Here is a 14,333-nt window from a genome sequence, read left to right on the forward strand (position 1 = left end):
CCGGAAACAAAACAAAGATGTGGAGGATAAACAATACAAGAAAAGACGCAGTGGTAAAATAATGTTTAAAATGATCATGTGATAAAATGTCAGCATTTATTTCTGCCACTTGGCGCTGTTTGTATTGACTCACTCCAGCGGTGCAGGACTGATTTCATAACGGTGCCTCCCACATAGTACACCCACGGCTGACCTCTGCTTTATGCAGTTGATTAAGACTAAACCTCACCTATTATGCTGGAAAATCTATCCCTTCCTGGAGGGCTGTTCAACACAGGGAATTAGAGTTTCGCAGCCAAACAATGTTTCTTTCTCAAAATATATCATGATCAACTTTGATTAGAACAAAGTTATGTGGGCTGATAAATTGCTGTCTTTTGCCAAATTATTACTCATCATTGTATATTCACCCAACATATGCCACCGAGAAACCTATTCTATTGGGAGAAAGCAGAATGTGGAGATATTAATAGATTCTTTAGATATAAGTTAAATTCTATAAGCACATGACATACAAATGTCATTCTGTGACCTTTCCTCCACCCACCCCCACTATTGACTTTCATGCATTAGAACATGTTGATGGATATACCATTTCAAAATGAAATATTTGGATATCTGACTCTGATTTGGGGAAAGGGAAATGGTGAGCTCATTTCCTCTTTTACCAAGCTGAATCACTGATCTCACTGTTGCTATGCACGCATAAGTCAATGCCATAGCAACCTCTCCATTTGCTCTTAAACACACAACAGCAGAAGATGCTAATAAGTACATTTTTTCAATCCTTTGATTTTTTGTCTGTTCTCTTATCAGTATTAACTTTATACTGTATTTTACAGCACAGGGTTATTTAGTTATCCTCTGAGAGTCTGACATGGCTGACTGCCACATATATCATTAATACCAAGAGAACAGAAGTGCTTTTACTTCTTGGAAAATTCTCCTATAGTTTCCCTTTATTCTTCTCAATCCCTTGCTCACAATTAAAAATCTGCACTTTGGACAGTATATACTGGGTCCTCTTTAGGATTCTCTTTATGAGGATTCTAAATTTAAATGGGACTGAAATATGAGATTTGAAATTCATGAAATAAAGGAATGCACAGACTTCTCATATACCTACTTAAGTAAATTCAGTGAAAGTGTAATTACCACTTGGTTATGTACCAGGAATTATGCCAGGTTTTAGAAAGAAATAACAAAATCTTCATTATCAAGGGCTCCAGAAAACACCTAAGAGGCAGAGCTTAGAGCATATTCCACTTTCTTTGAGTAGAAAAATGAGGGGTGGGTACTTTTGAATTCTATCACTTTGCAGTTTAGATTTTTCACCTACAAAATATGCTGTAATATCTAACTTTGGGCTAGTTTGGGAAAATCACAAAACATATTATCTAAATCACTGCTGTCTGTAAAATATCATTGGCTGATGGACTAAAAGACTAACTGACTTGTTCCTGAAACACTTAGAACAGGTTTCAGACTCCACACTTAACTCTAAGATTATTTATAGCTGTCTGGACCAATATCCCAACGACTTAGGAATTAAGATGTGTTATTTTATAGATATGTAATACATTTCACTGAAATTTAGATATCCATCCACTCTTCCACAATCATGTTAATGTAACCAAAGCTAGGAAAAAATTTGGCTGAGGTTATTTTTCATTTAGGCATCTGCTTATAACTTGAAGAATGTGCATTGGGTACTTTAGAGAATATCAACTCTCTTACTGACCAGATGCATTTTAAAATGTCTCAGTGAACTGGCATCTTTTCATTTCTAATCCGGTGGAGAGCTGTGCATTCTTAATGCCAGAGGTGCTCCTTACATGAAGCTTACTGTGGCTAGCACCTGATGCTCTCAGAAGCCGGAGCAAAGGCTTCCGTTCCACAGGTCTGCCCTGACTGTAATTACAGAAATACAAAGCCCCTGTACTTCTTGGTAAGTCGTATTTTTAAGTCATTTGTATACTAAGATGAAGTAGTTTTTGCATTTTTAGGAATATTAACTTGTAATTTTAATAGATAGCCTTGAGGTTAATAGTCCTTTGAAAGGCTAACAGGGAAACACACTTTACATCAGTGATTCTCAAAGTGTGGTTCCAGAACCAGAAGATGGAAACTTGTTAGAAATGCAAGTGATTGAAGCCTACCCCAGACCAATGGAATCAGACACTCTGGGGTGGGGCCAGCAGTCTGCATTTTCATAAGGCCTCCAGGGGATTTCAATGCCCACTGAAGTCTGAGAACCACTGCTTTATATAATATACATGTCTTATTTGGGCTCATACACACACACACACACACACACACACACACATATATGTATTTCTAAGTTGAGAAATAGTTCATTTCTTCTTTTTGATGCCATGTTGTTTTTTACCTGATAAAGGCAGGATTTCTGCCCATCTTAGTGTGGTCATGACACAAGATCAACTAGTTCCTGATAAACTATAAAGTCATTGTAAAGATTTTAGCTTCGACAACCTTCTGATAATACAAGCTATTAGCAGCAATAGTGAGAGGATTTGAATAACTAATTAGAATAACCTAGCAACTTGGGACTGAAGAAAGAATGATGCCTTAGAGTCAGAGGGACTTCAGTCCTGCACTTAACAGGTTAAATAGGGTGGGGTGGGGGTGGTTCTTAACTTCAGCACTACTGACATTTGGGACCAGACAACTCAATGTGGGGAGGAGGCCTGTAGGATGTTTTAGCAGCATCCTTGGTCTCCATCCACTCAATGCCAGTAGCAGCCCCTTACCCAAGCTACAGCAGTCAAAAATGTCCCCTGGGAGGTAGGGGGCAAGTAGCCCCCAGCTGAGAACCACAGGATTAAATGTTTGGGCCAATTCTACTGGTCCACTGGGGATTCTCAACCTTGGATGCACAGTAGAATCAATTAAAAATCCTGATGCCTGCAGTCCATCCCGGCCCAATTGTATCAAATCTCTGTGAGTAGGCTCAGGAGTTCACAGGTACTTTTTCAAAGCTCATCAGGTGGTGCTAAGGGGCAGCCACTACCTACAAGCACCTTACTAAAAGCACTCTGCCTCAATTTCCTTACCTGGGAGATGGGTGCAATACTTTCTGTTCCATCCACCATGTGGGATGTCCCAAGGACTGAATGAGAGAATGTTTGTGAAAGCACTTGTTACACAAAGCATGAACTATGTTAAGGGCAGCACAGAAAAACAATACATGTGAAAAGTTGCCACGGGCTGTATTCACATCTTTGTTATGAATAAGGATGATTTATAGTCACTGTCTCTTAGAGGCACATCTGACTTACAATAGAGAAGAGTTGTAGGCCATTCATTCATTTACAGCATCTCTCTTAAGAGTGAACTTGTAACATTATTTAGTCCTGGATGGGCAGAAAATCATATCAAATCAGATTAAATTGGTAATACTGTGTACCAATAATAACATGCACATCTAAAACCAGATTGCTTATCTTTCTATCCTCTCAGCTCTCAGTCATTTTAAAAAGTAGGAAAGAATAAAGATTCATCTTAAATTGCCTCTTTAAAAATTGTTAGAAAGTGGTAAGATCACATACATTAAAAGTCTGCTATAGGCTTCAACTGTGTCCATGTGTCATTTCACTTAAAAAAAAGATAAATATCTGAAGCAAAAATACCAAATGTTAACAGCTATTAAATCTGAGTGACAAATACCTATTATTGTTTAATTTTTCTGTACTTTTCTTTGAAATATTTGAATAAAACTAAGAGGATGCTGAAGTCAGTTTGAACAAAGTACCAGCAATTACCCTAAAGGAATATAAGGAAGAAAACATGTGTCAGTTGGTATCGGGTGACCAGAGAGACCCCGTAGGAATGGAGAGGCCAGCTGGAGGGGACGGCTGGCTTCATCGCACAGCGCCTGGCTCTGCCTACACTGCTGGCACATGCAGAGAGGAGGACGCTAGGCCTTCGACATCCAAGACCAGTCTTGAACTTGCCCAACATATAAGGAAATCTTATTCTTGTATTTATGTCAATATTCTACCAGCTTTTAAACTAAGCAACCTATCACGCAATCTTCACTTCTGTCCTCCTGCACTCCTCCCTAATATCCGTGACATTTTACACAAAAGGCAGTGAGAGGACAGTCTTCTAGGCTATCATTTAAAATAACCAATCTACTTGAAGCACTGCAGTAACATGTGGACTGTGATCAGATAACTGAGCAGAACAAGTTTTCTCCTGTAGTAGGAGGTGCTGAACTATGGCCCTGGGCCAAATCCAGTCCATTGTCTGTTTCTGTAAATACAGTATTAATGTAATAGCCTGGTCTGTTCCTTTACGAATTGTCTCTGAATGCTTTCAGTTAGGACATCAGAGTTGAGTAGTTGTGACAAAACCTGTATGACCTCCAAAGTCTAAAATATTTACCATCTGGCCCATCACAACAGACTTCTCTAATTCCTATCCCAGAGTGTTATCATATAAACCTTTCCCAGAGAAACTTAGTAATAAATGATTACACAAAAAAGCAAAGGTTTTCAACTACTTTTTGTATTGTAGTCATGTGATAATATACAGTTTACACTATATTTTTCTTTTAAAAGCAATAAATCAATAAAAGGATTCAAATATTAACTACCTCTTTTTCTCCTTAAAAAAATTGATGTGGTCTACAAAGGAAATCTAAGAGGATATATTGTTGATTAATAATTCAATATCACTGTTTGACAGTCCCTCAAACTGGTCCTTCCCTAGAGTAAAACTACTTTGCTTGTATAGCTATTTGAATTGGATAACTGCCTTACATTTAAAAATACTTAGGGAAATTTAATGACCAAGAATTCTTCTATTTTTAAAAAAATGTAGAAGTCATACTTGTGTGCTAGAGAGAAATACAAAGGCGATCATTCATTCCAGTCTTTTAAAAATGATTATCTTTATAAAGAGGAAAGATGATATTTATGTTTTGACACAAGTAACAGCCTCTTTTTACTTCATTTTACATGTCTGGCCTTTCCAATGTTCTGGGCAATTTTAAGAAAAGGAGATACTTTTGTAGCTACCTAAAGGTGTATCATTCCCAGCAGCCTCATAAACTGAAAATTAGACCTTATTCATATTTTTTCCTTTGTTTCTCCTCAAAACGACTCCAAAATAGGAAACTAGTAAGTAATAAAACAAAGGGAGTGCAGAGCTATGGTTGCCAGGACAACCATAACCACATTTCCTTTGAACTTCAGCGGTGCATCTATTGCAGTTCAATCCAAGTTCATGTTTCTTTAGGAAGTTCATATAAATTCAAAGTCTTTATTATCTACAGTAGTATCATTCAAATCAAGAAGGTGATGACAGGGATATGGAACAGAAACTGAAATGCCCATGGTACTCCCATTACGGCAGAAGGATGGGGAAATGGCAATTGCTGGAGTACGTGATGGCCAAGAGGACGTCTCCTTCCAGCACCCTCCATTCAACATGCATTCAACACTATGACAGCTCCTGCCATTTATGGAGACGTGAGTTCCACCCACAGATAATGCAATGAACATAGAGTAAGCGAGCTACAATCCCCTTGTAGAGTCACATGGCCCTAGAGGACTATGACGAACTACAGAATGGCTGTTATGCATACGCTACAGATTACCATTTGTGGATCTTTTTCTTAAAGGTGAATTATTTTATGACCATCCGTTTGTCTTCATGGTGAAGAGAAGAAAACTTTTTCCATACAATTTTGAAGAAGCTATCACTACGCACTGTATCTCATTTGATACTGACTTCAGGACTGAAGATGTTTACTCCAGGAGATGGTCAACATCTTGGAAGCTGGGCAGCAAAGGTTGTCTCAATAGACACTAAACAATCTTTGCTCATATTTTCCAACTCAGACACTCCCCAATTTGCAAGTCTGCAAAGATGGTTGGTGTCTGAAAATCGGAATGTATTTTCCCACAGAAAGAATGATACACACAATGGTTTTTGCGCCCAGGGTAGCTGATGTTGTCACATTTAACCCATAGCACACTTGAAGTGTACAGTGGGAAAAATAAATATAATGGAACACCATTCTTATTCTTCTCAGACTCTGGAAAAAAGAGGTCTCTCCATCATGGTACAGGGGAATGAGCACTAGGTTATGGTCCGATGTCCCCGTATGTGCCTCTAGACCAGAGGCCATCTCCTGTGCATCTGCAGAATCTCCTGGATCCAGCTTAGTCACTGGGCCCACCATAGGGACTCAATCCATAACTTGCTGGGTAATGGAACTGATGAGCACCTTGCCATGTAATTCTGCACTAGTCATTTCAGCATGTCTGAGATTTGCTCCCCTTCCCTGTAAATTAGATATCACGGAAGAGCAGACCAGGCACCATGCCTGTCTTGTTCTCTACTCATACCCTCCTTGGGTTTATGGGCAACTCATTTTTGTTTTGATTTCTGGGTTTTGGGTTTTTTTTTTTTGTACTGTAGGGATAACAATGGTGCCCACCAAGGAGTGGATGGGAAGATGGATTACAAAGATGGAGACAGAGTTAGAATAAGCATTTACCACTGGTGAGGGATTGGAGTGCAATGGTTCTGGAAAGGAATTTGCTGGAAATAAATAGATACCTACCAGCATTTTTCACTGAATCACCAACATGACAACAAACACTCACTAAATACACCCTGTCTGTGAAGTCCTTTCTGAGTAACCCCACTCCACTTTTCTGATGTCTCCTTTCCCTGCTTTATTTATTTTTTGCTTCTAGGGCACTTATCACCATCTCACTTACTTTATGAAAGTAGAATGGAAGTATCACCAGGGCAGGGATGTGTGTCTGTTGTCTTCAGAGCTGTATCTCCAAAGCCTAGAACACTGTCTGTCTGCTTACAGTAGGCATTCAATACATGCTTACTGAATGAATCACTGAGTGAGAAAAAGGAGTGCACCCTTTTTTAAATCTAAATAAAGGGGTCAAACATTTCCAAGTATTCTCTGAAGAAGAAAAGGAGGCATTAATTGAGGACATATTTTAGAATATTATTAAATCTAGTAGAAGAGGGACAACCATTTTTGTTGGAAAGACTAAGGTAAGGAGACCTAATACCCCAGACTGCTACTCATCTAAATCAGTAACGAGACTGGCTGCTTAGCCAGAGATGCTCTTGACATGTTCCACACAGATGCATATAAAGAAGGAATGCCGCTTGGAGTTTAGGCCATCCTGAGATCTCGGAGCCTGCCTGGGACAAGGGCACATCACTGGATGTGCATCTGAATTCTTGCTCTGCCTCTAAATGCCTATTGACTTTCAGCCGTTAGAGAGCCTTCCATGTTTTAGTTTTCTCCTTTCTAAAACTGAGACATGACCCATCACCTTGCAAGGCTGTTGTGAGGGTGAAATGGGAAGATGTAAAAAAGCCCAGAAATGGAGGACCATGGGTGATGGACATGTTCCCTATTACTTCCCATCACCCTCCTGGCTCTGCCCACACTAGCAATGGTCTTCCTCAAGTTGCTTAACCCTGCTGGGCACCACCAGTTCCCTTTCCTACAAAATGAACAATTGAGTTAGAATGGATCCAAATAGATCAGTCACTCTGAAAATCCTGTGTACCTGGTTTTACTTCTCCAAATATGTCATTATGGGGCTGGGAGAAATATTGAGATATTTTAGAGATAATCTAGACTTATCTATAGAGGTTTATGAAGTATTGCAAATAGTCTGTCTTATAATTCTATACTTACTACCCTAAACTATAATTTTTTCCTTAAAAAAATCTTCTGAGGGAAAAGTTGTCCATGTCTCAGCAATTCGAATTAACGAGAGTTTTCCAATGTTTGGGAGGGGCTAAAGGGGTCCAATATTATAAAGATGAATGTGATTTAGTGCTGAAATCTTTCTTCTGCATTTGTGACTGTGCCGCAAAAGAGAGTCCTAGGAAAGAGAAGGGTGGTTCAGAAATATCAAGACACCTCCTAAGAATCCAGCAAGGTTTCTTATACATTTTTGTTGATTTACACTTTAAATTTGTTATTCATTCGTAAGTTCTCACATTTATACTGTCCCAGACAGGATTAATTTGACAACTTGTATATCATGAAAATAGGAAGAAAATCAAGTTACTAAACAAATTATATTCCCTTTGGGTCACATGAACCCCATCACAGAGAGATTTCCTTAGGAGTAGCAGAAAATAATTTACTGGTTGCCATTTAGTCTTTGAAAATTCTTTTTAAAAATTTATATATTCAAAGAGGTCCCAGAGAAGAAAAATCTTTTAATTCAAATACTTTGTTCAAAGAAAAAAATGGTCTGAAACATTTCCAAATATACTAGTTAAAAACAGCTCTCTGAGTACAAATACAATTTTTGATTCCTTAAAGCATGTCTTGGTTTGAACAACACACCTTCAGATCGTATTTAAATTACACACTCTCTCTCTCTCTGCACCACCTACTTCTCCCATTTCCTCCTATCATGAGAAAACAGAATGTTTTACTGCAACCATGCACACCCTTCCATTTGCATAAAAATACTGGCTTTAACCCATTAAAGAAGCTGAAATTAGTCAAAATGTATAAAACTTTAAAAAATAAACCTTAAGTTCTAATATAATTTTACCTGGATAAATAGCTACTATGTTAAAATAATCATCTACATCACATTATTAAATACAGGTGACCTAGAAACACCCAACTTACAAATATCCTGTACAAGGAAACAGGCGACCCCAGAGAGCTGGGCCAGGACTGGGGCAGGCTTTCCCCAGACTTGAAGGCAGGAGAAGGATTCTCCTAGGGTTCACCTTGGTCTCTTCCTGCTGGATGCCGGAGTGGGTAGTGGTTAGAGCAGAAGGGAGAAATGGGAAGCCATGGTTCTCATGCCACCACAGTAGTTCTTCCCACCATGCTCAGCAAGAAATCCATTTCCCATAAATGTTACAAACAGTGCCTCGGTTCCCAGGCTGGTCCATCAGAAGTCCGCTGGACCCACAGTGCAGCTGGAGCGGTGCTATTAATACTAGGCTGACTTCCCACTTGGAAGCCAACTCCGGCCCTGACAGTGCTCGTCAGCTCTGTTATGGTTAAATGGATTTGTGGGCGGTCCTGGGAGCCTGCCAGTTAGAACATCCTTTCTGTGGGAAAATTCCTGCCAAGGCCCAAACAACTCACAGACAAACACAGTTATAGACCACACGTTTGGGAGACCCTTAGGCATCAACAAATCAATCCTGACCTTTCTCCTTCTGGAAATGCTTGGGTGATCATGATAGTAAACCCTTGCAAAGATAAACACATGGCAGGTCCAACACTCAGCACATGACCTGCTCCATGGGTAACTAATGGGTATAGTTTGCTGTCATCATTAATATGGCAACAGATCTACCCCTCCCCTGACACACACACATGTACATGTGCACAGACACATTACACACATGCATACATACATACTCATCACCACATGATGCTCCATGTAAATGTGTTTTCATCTACACAGAAATGTTTTCGTCTTTTCTTGGGGAAAAGATGAACCATGGTCCAGTTACATCAAAGACGTACATCAAAGATGAACCTTGAGCTGTGTATGTTAAGTGCTGTACCCTTGCTCTAGGGGTTGATTCACACTTGTTTGTCCATATTCTCAATTGCCCCTCTGCCCCCAGGCCAAAAGAGACAACTCTGGGACCACCAGCCAAAACATAGATAGGTTCAGTCATGGGACAGGTAGTGAGAGAGTTGTAATCAAGATTACACTTGGGACCCAAGAAACATCATGTTCGAATCAACTGAGAGACTCACTGTTACATAAGAGTCCTCTGGAATTAGCGAAACTTGTATGTGCAAAGGATACTGTTCCCACCAATGGCAGAGAGAGTTTGGTATAAGTTGATGAATCAGAAATTCAAATAATTTGTACACACATACAGAGTTAACAGTGTAACAGAGGAGGTGTTGGATGATCACATTAGCACATTGTAATATGCTTGGCGATGAAAAATATTCACTGTCTAGGAGCCTTAAAAATGCACACTGTTAACCAGTCCAAATGAAGCGTTGGTCATGCTGAAGCAGTACATCTGATACACTGTCAGTTTATTCAGCTGAAGGAAGCTAAGGCCTTTGTTATTTACTTAAAGACAGCACAGGACTCACTGGAGACCTGCATAGCGCATGACAAGAGCAGAGGATCTCCCAATAGGATGCCTTAAGTCAGCTGATCAGAGGCTTTAGTCAAAGGGCGAGGACAGACCAGGGCCAAGCTCAGTGTAGCGACTTTTCTCCAGAGAGGGGACCAGAAGAGAGAATTCAGCATTGCTGAATAACCTCCCTCAATTATCCAGTACAGAGCCATTAATGACACCTCAGCTTTGGTACTGTAGAGCTGTTAGATTGTGCCCTGAGCTTAAATGAAGTCTGACAAAAGTGCTAAATGAAGTAATGGAAACTTGGACTGCATGAAAAGAATTCTAGAATACAACTTGAGAAAAGTGGTAATGCGATGAGCTCTCCCCAGGCCAGAGCACTCCTGGGGCATCAGATTCTGTCCTGGAGACCACACTTTTGAAAAACACTGATGCATCCAGCAAGCCTTGAAGAGGGAAAAGTGGATGGGGACAAGAAGGTTCTAGAAATGTCATTTAACAAACCCCTAGTTCACAAAAGGAATTGAGGCTGTTTAGTCTGGAGTTGCAGAGACAGTGGAATAACAGAAAAGCTGAACGGCCATTAGGTGGATTCAGTAGTAATTTTGGCTTATCTTTCAAAGACCAGATTTCACATGACTGAATGGGGATTCCAGGGAGTAGTCCTGGACCTTTCCCAAGGAGACCCTTTCTGAAGAAAACATTTACCCAAGGATAAGTGACTTAGGAGGAAGGGGACTCCTACCACTCAGAGGTTCATGCAGATAGCCATTTCCTCATCCATCTCCATTGTGGAGAAAGGACTCCTGCTCTAGGTGAGAAGGTAAACCTACAGTCTTTGAGGTCCAAGCCCTGTAATGAAATTCCCCTACATTAAGTTTTGTGAGAGATATGAAGAAGAGCCATGGGTCTGCCAAGGGAAAAGGGATTGCTTAGAAATGGGACACAACCAAAGTTTACTGATGGTTCTGGGTGGCTGAGGGGTGTTGCAGGTGGCGCAGACTCCATAATAAATGGATTCATGCTGATTATGAGACACTTGAACCAAACTTTAGAATTTGGTTTAAGGCTGGCCTTAATCTGAAGACAGAGGAGTGGATGAGAGCTTTCCTAGCAACCGGTACGCTAACCCATGCCCTCCGAAGAATGGTGCTCGATGCTTTTCTCACATTCCCCACAGCACCTTAGGTACCAGACATGCAGCAGGTGCTCCCCAAACACTTGGTGATCAGATAACTTCTCATTTTCCTGCAGGGCATTCACGTTAAAAAATCAGGAACGATTCATCAACAGCAAAAACTAGTTTGGGAAAGTGACTGTTTGCTTGAAGGCTTTCACTAAGGTGTATGACCATAACCTAATTGGAAGTATTGTGATGTCAGAGGGATAAAAACATGTTTTTTGCTGTTTTGTGGCAAAATATCATAGCAGTGTGTCAATATGGGTTTTTCCTTAAGTCTTTTGATCACTATTCATTTTTTTGTCTTTTTAAAAACACACTTTTCTTATGTCTATGGGACATTAATGAATTTTGCTAGACTGTGCCTCAATATTCTAATATCATTACTTAATACAATATGTAAGATATGTATAATGTATACTTCATTTTAATAGAACAGATGAACCATTCAATATCTAACAAAACTTTCTAGAAGATGCACATCTATCTAATCATGATACAGTTAAATTACACCAGAGCAAATTGATAAATTTACCACACAATTAAATAATATAAAAAATCCACATTGCCTGGACCCAGAAATGAGGAAAATGATGCTGCAGCATTAAAGCAGGGTTAGAATATTATCCGGGCATACTTGTCAGAGGGAGTATTTTCAAATGTCCCCTTTACCTCTTTGTTACTATGTTGGTTACGCACTTGGTACTAACTGAGCCTGTGCCTCTCATTAACTGATTTTCACCTTTTATTGTTGGGGAATTTCATCCCAGCTCTATTATCTGCCAGCAAATGATAGTTCAGGTCAAATGAGAAGGCCCCAGCTCTTGCTCCCGACGTCTCTGAGTACTGCATTGTGGATGGTTACTACAATGGTGGTGTGCTTATGAGTCATTTTCCTTTAGTCATCTATAATTAATATTGAAAAGCCGCATACATACACAGTGCATGACTCTTTACAGACACTGGTTCATCAGTGGACTTAATCACTTCCAGAGCAACAGGGATGGATGGAATCCAAGGGACTCTGATTCAGGGGGTTCCTGGCTCTTCTCCCATTGAGTTGGTGGGAAATTCTTTCTCTAAGCTGCATGAGGGATAGAGTCGGAGAAATCTGCATCCTGCACTCTCATGCTTTGGCGCAGGTCTTTACTGGTCTCCAAATCGAATAGGTTTTTGATGGGTTGATCAGACATCCAATTCTATCCATTGCATTCCCACAGCGATAGTATGCTTTTCTCCTTTCCACCCCAAAGTTGCAGCACTTTTCAAGAATGGGGTCTCTCTGCTAGCTGCACAGATCTGCCTGAGAGACACACAGCATCTCTCATCCATGCTACTAAGTCACCTGAAGCCCAGGGATTATCTTGGGTACCTTAAAAGTCATGACCAGCAGTGCACTAGGTACACAGATATTTTCTTAATATCTGCTATGTGGACAGAGCATCTAGAAATACTAACCAGGTCTGCTTTTTCTCAAACTTGGATCTTAACTATAGTTTTTTAAAAAAATTGAGATATAATTCATATATAAAATTTGCCATTTTAAAATGTTTAATTCAGTGGGTTTTAATATATTCATCGAGCTGGGCAAACCATCACCACAATTAATTTTAGAACATTTCATCTCTTCAAAAGGAAACCCATATCCAATAACAGTTTCTCCCCACTCTGCTCTCCCCCAGTGCTTGGCAACCACCAATTTGCTTTCTGTCTCTCTTTACCTATTTTGGGCATTTCATATAAATGAATCATATAGTATGGGCCTTTTGGGTCTGAATTCTTTACTTAGCATAATATTTTCAAGGTTCATCCACGTTGTAGCATGTGCCATTCTTTGTATGGCTCAGTAATATTCCATTGTATGCATATGTCACATTTGCGTATCCTTGCATCAGTTGGTGGGGCATTTGGAATGTTTCTACTTTTTGGCTATTATAAATAATGCTGCTGTGAACATTCATGCAAATGTTTCTGTGTTACATAGGTCTTCATTTATTTTAGGAAGATATTTAGCAGTGGAATTTCATATGATAACTCTATTCTTAACTATATTTAATTGTGTTTCAGGTAATCTTGAGCTATCTTAATTCTTCTGTAAATTCTCCTACAATTCAGTGACTCTTTTGCCTTTTTATAATAGAAAAACCAGTTTGGTATATTCCATTCTATTTGATCACCATAAAGGTCATCCATTCATGTATATGAATTGTTTAAAGCAGGTCCTGCAAAAAGTCAAATTAAATCCTAGGTACTTATCTTCTTAAAAATGAATTCATGTTAATTTAGAAGAATTCTATATATAACAGAATGGGTAAATTCTCCATTTATTAATACTGCTTTACTAATTATATTAGTATCTGCTATGGCATTTCCTTAAAAGAGCAAATGCTTCAGGTACTAGTATCATAAATCATTTCTTCTTTACATGATTGGCAAGTCCTCTGACAGCTGATGGCATCAGTCTACAAAGAAGCATTATCTGCTCATCCCAAAATCTGATTGTGTCAAATCTATCTCCCATGAGACAAATGGGCCAACCTGAATTAGTGATGTGAGAAAAAACTAACTTTTTATATGCAACCTTTTTTAATATTCAGGAACACATAATTACTCAGAACAACAGTTAGAAGAAGAAACTTCAAGAGATAATAAGAGGAACTTATTTAAAATTAATAAGTTAATTCTGTAAACTGTCCTTAAAGTAAGAGTAAAGGTAATCAAACAGTCTTGCCCATAAGTATTGTCAATATAACCTCCAAATCTTATTTAACCTGTAAGAAAAGCCTTCTTCAAAATGTGTATCAGTACAAAACTTTCTATGACCATATTACAATGTATTCAAAGTTCCTAATCATCTTAGTATAAGCACTATTAAACACTATCATTGTATTTTGTACTGCTTCACACTTAAAAAAATATTCCTTCCCTTGTCTTCTAAGAAGATGCTTCTCCAGGGATCTTATAGGCTTCAGATTTACTTTCTCTCTCCTGCCTCTTTCAGCATCAGTGAAATCATTTTGTAAAATCCATTGGGATTGAAGGC

General features: G+C 39.2%; 1 protein-coding gene across 6 annotated transcripts in view; it reads right to left on the reverse strand.

Annotated features, from left to right (window-relative positions):
• ARHGAP6 (Rho GTPase activating protein 6) overlaps window positions 1–14,333 on the reverse strand; it is a 432,000-nt gene that overhangs the window by 156,286 nt on the left and 261,381 nt on the right. Inside the window, exon 1 of one of the 6 annotated variants that reach the window (XM_073228025.1) lies at window positions 8,773–10,420. The exons of the other annotated variants lie outside the window; for them this stretch is intronic. The gene's annotated coding sequence lies outside the window, so the exon portion shown is untranslated. Of the gene's footprint in view, window positions 1–8,772; window positions 10,421–14,333 lie in introns of those variants that run through there. 6 annotated transcript variants of the gene reach the window in all.

This window comes from Manis javanica, chromosome X, assembly GCF_040802235.1.
Source record: "Manis javanica isolate MJ-LG chromosome X, MJ_LKY, whole genome shotgun sequence".
In the NCBI taxonomy this organism is placed as follows: Eukaryota; Metazoa; Chordata; class Mammalia; order Pholidota; family Manidae; genus Manis; species Manis javanica.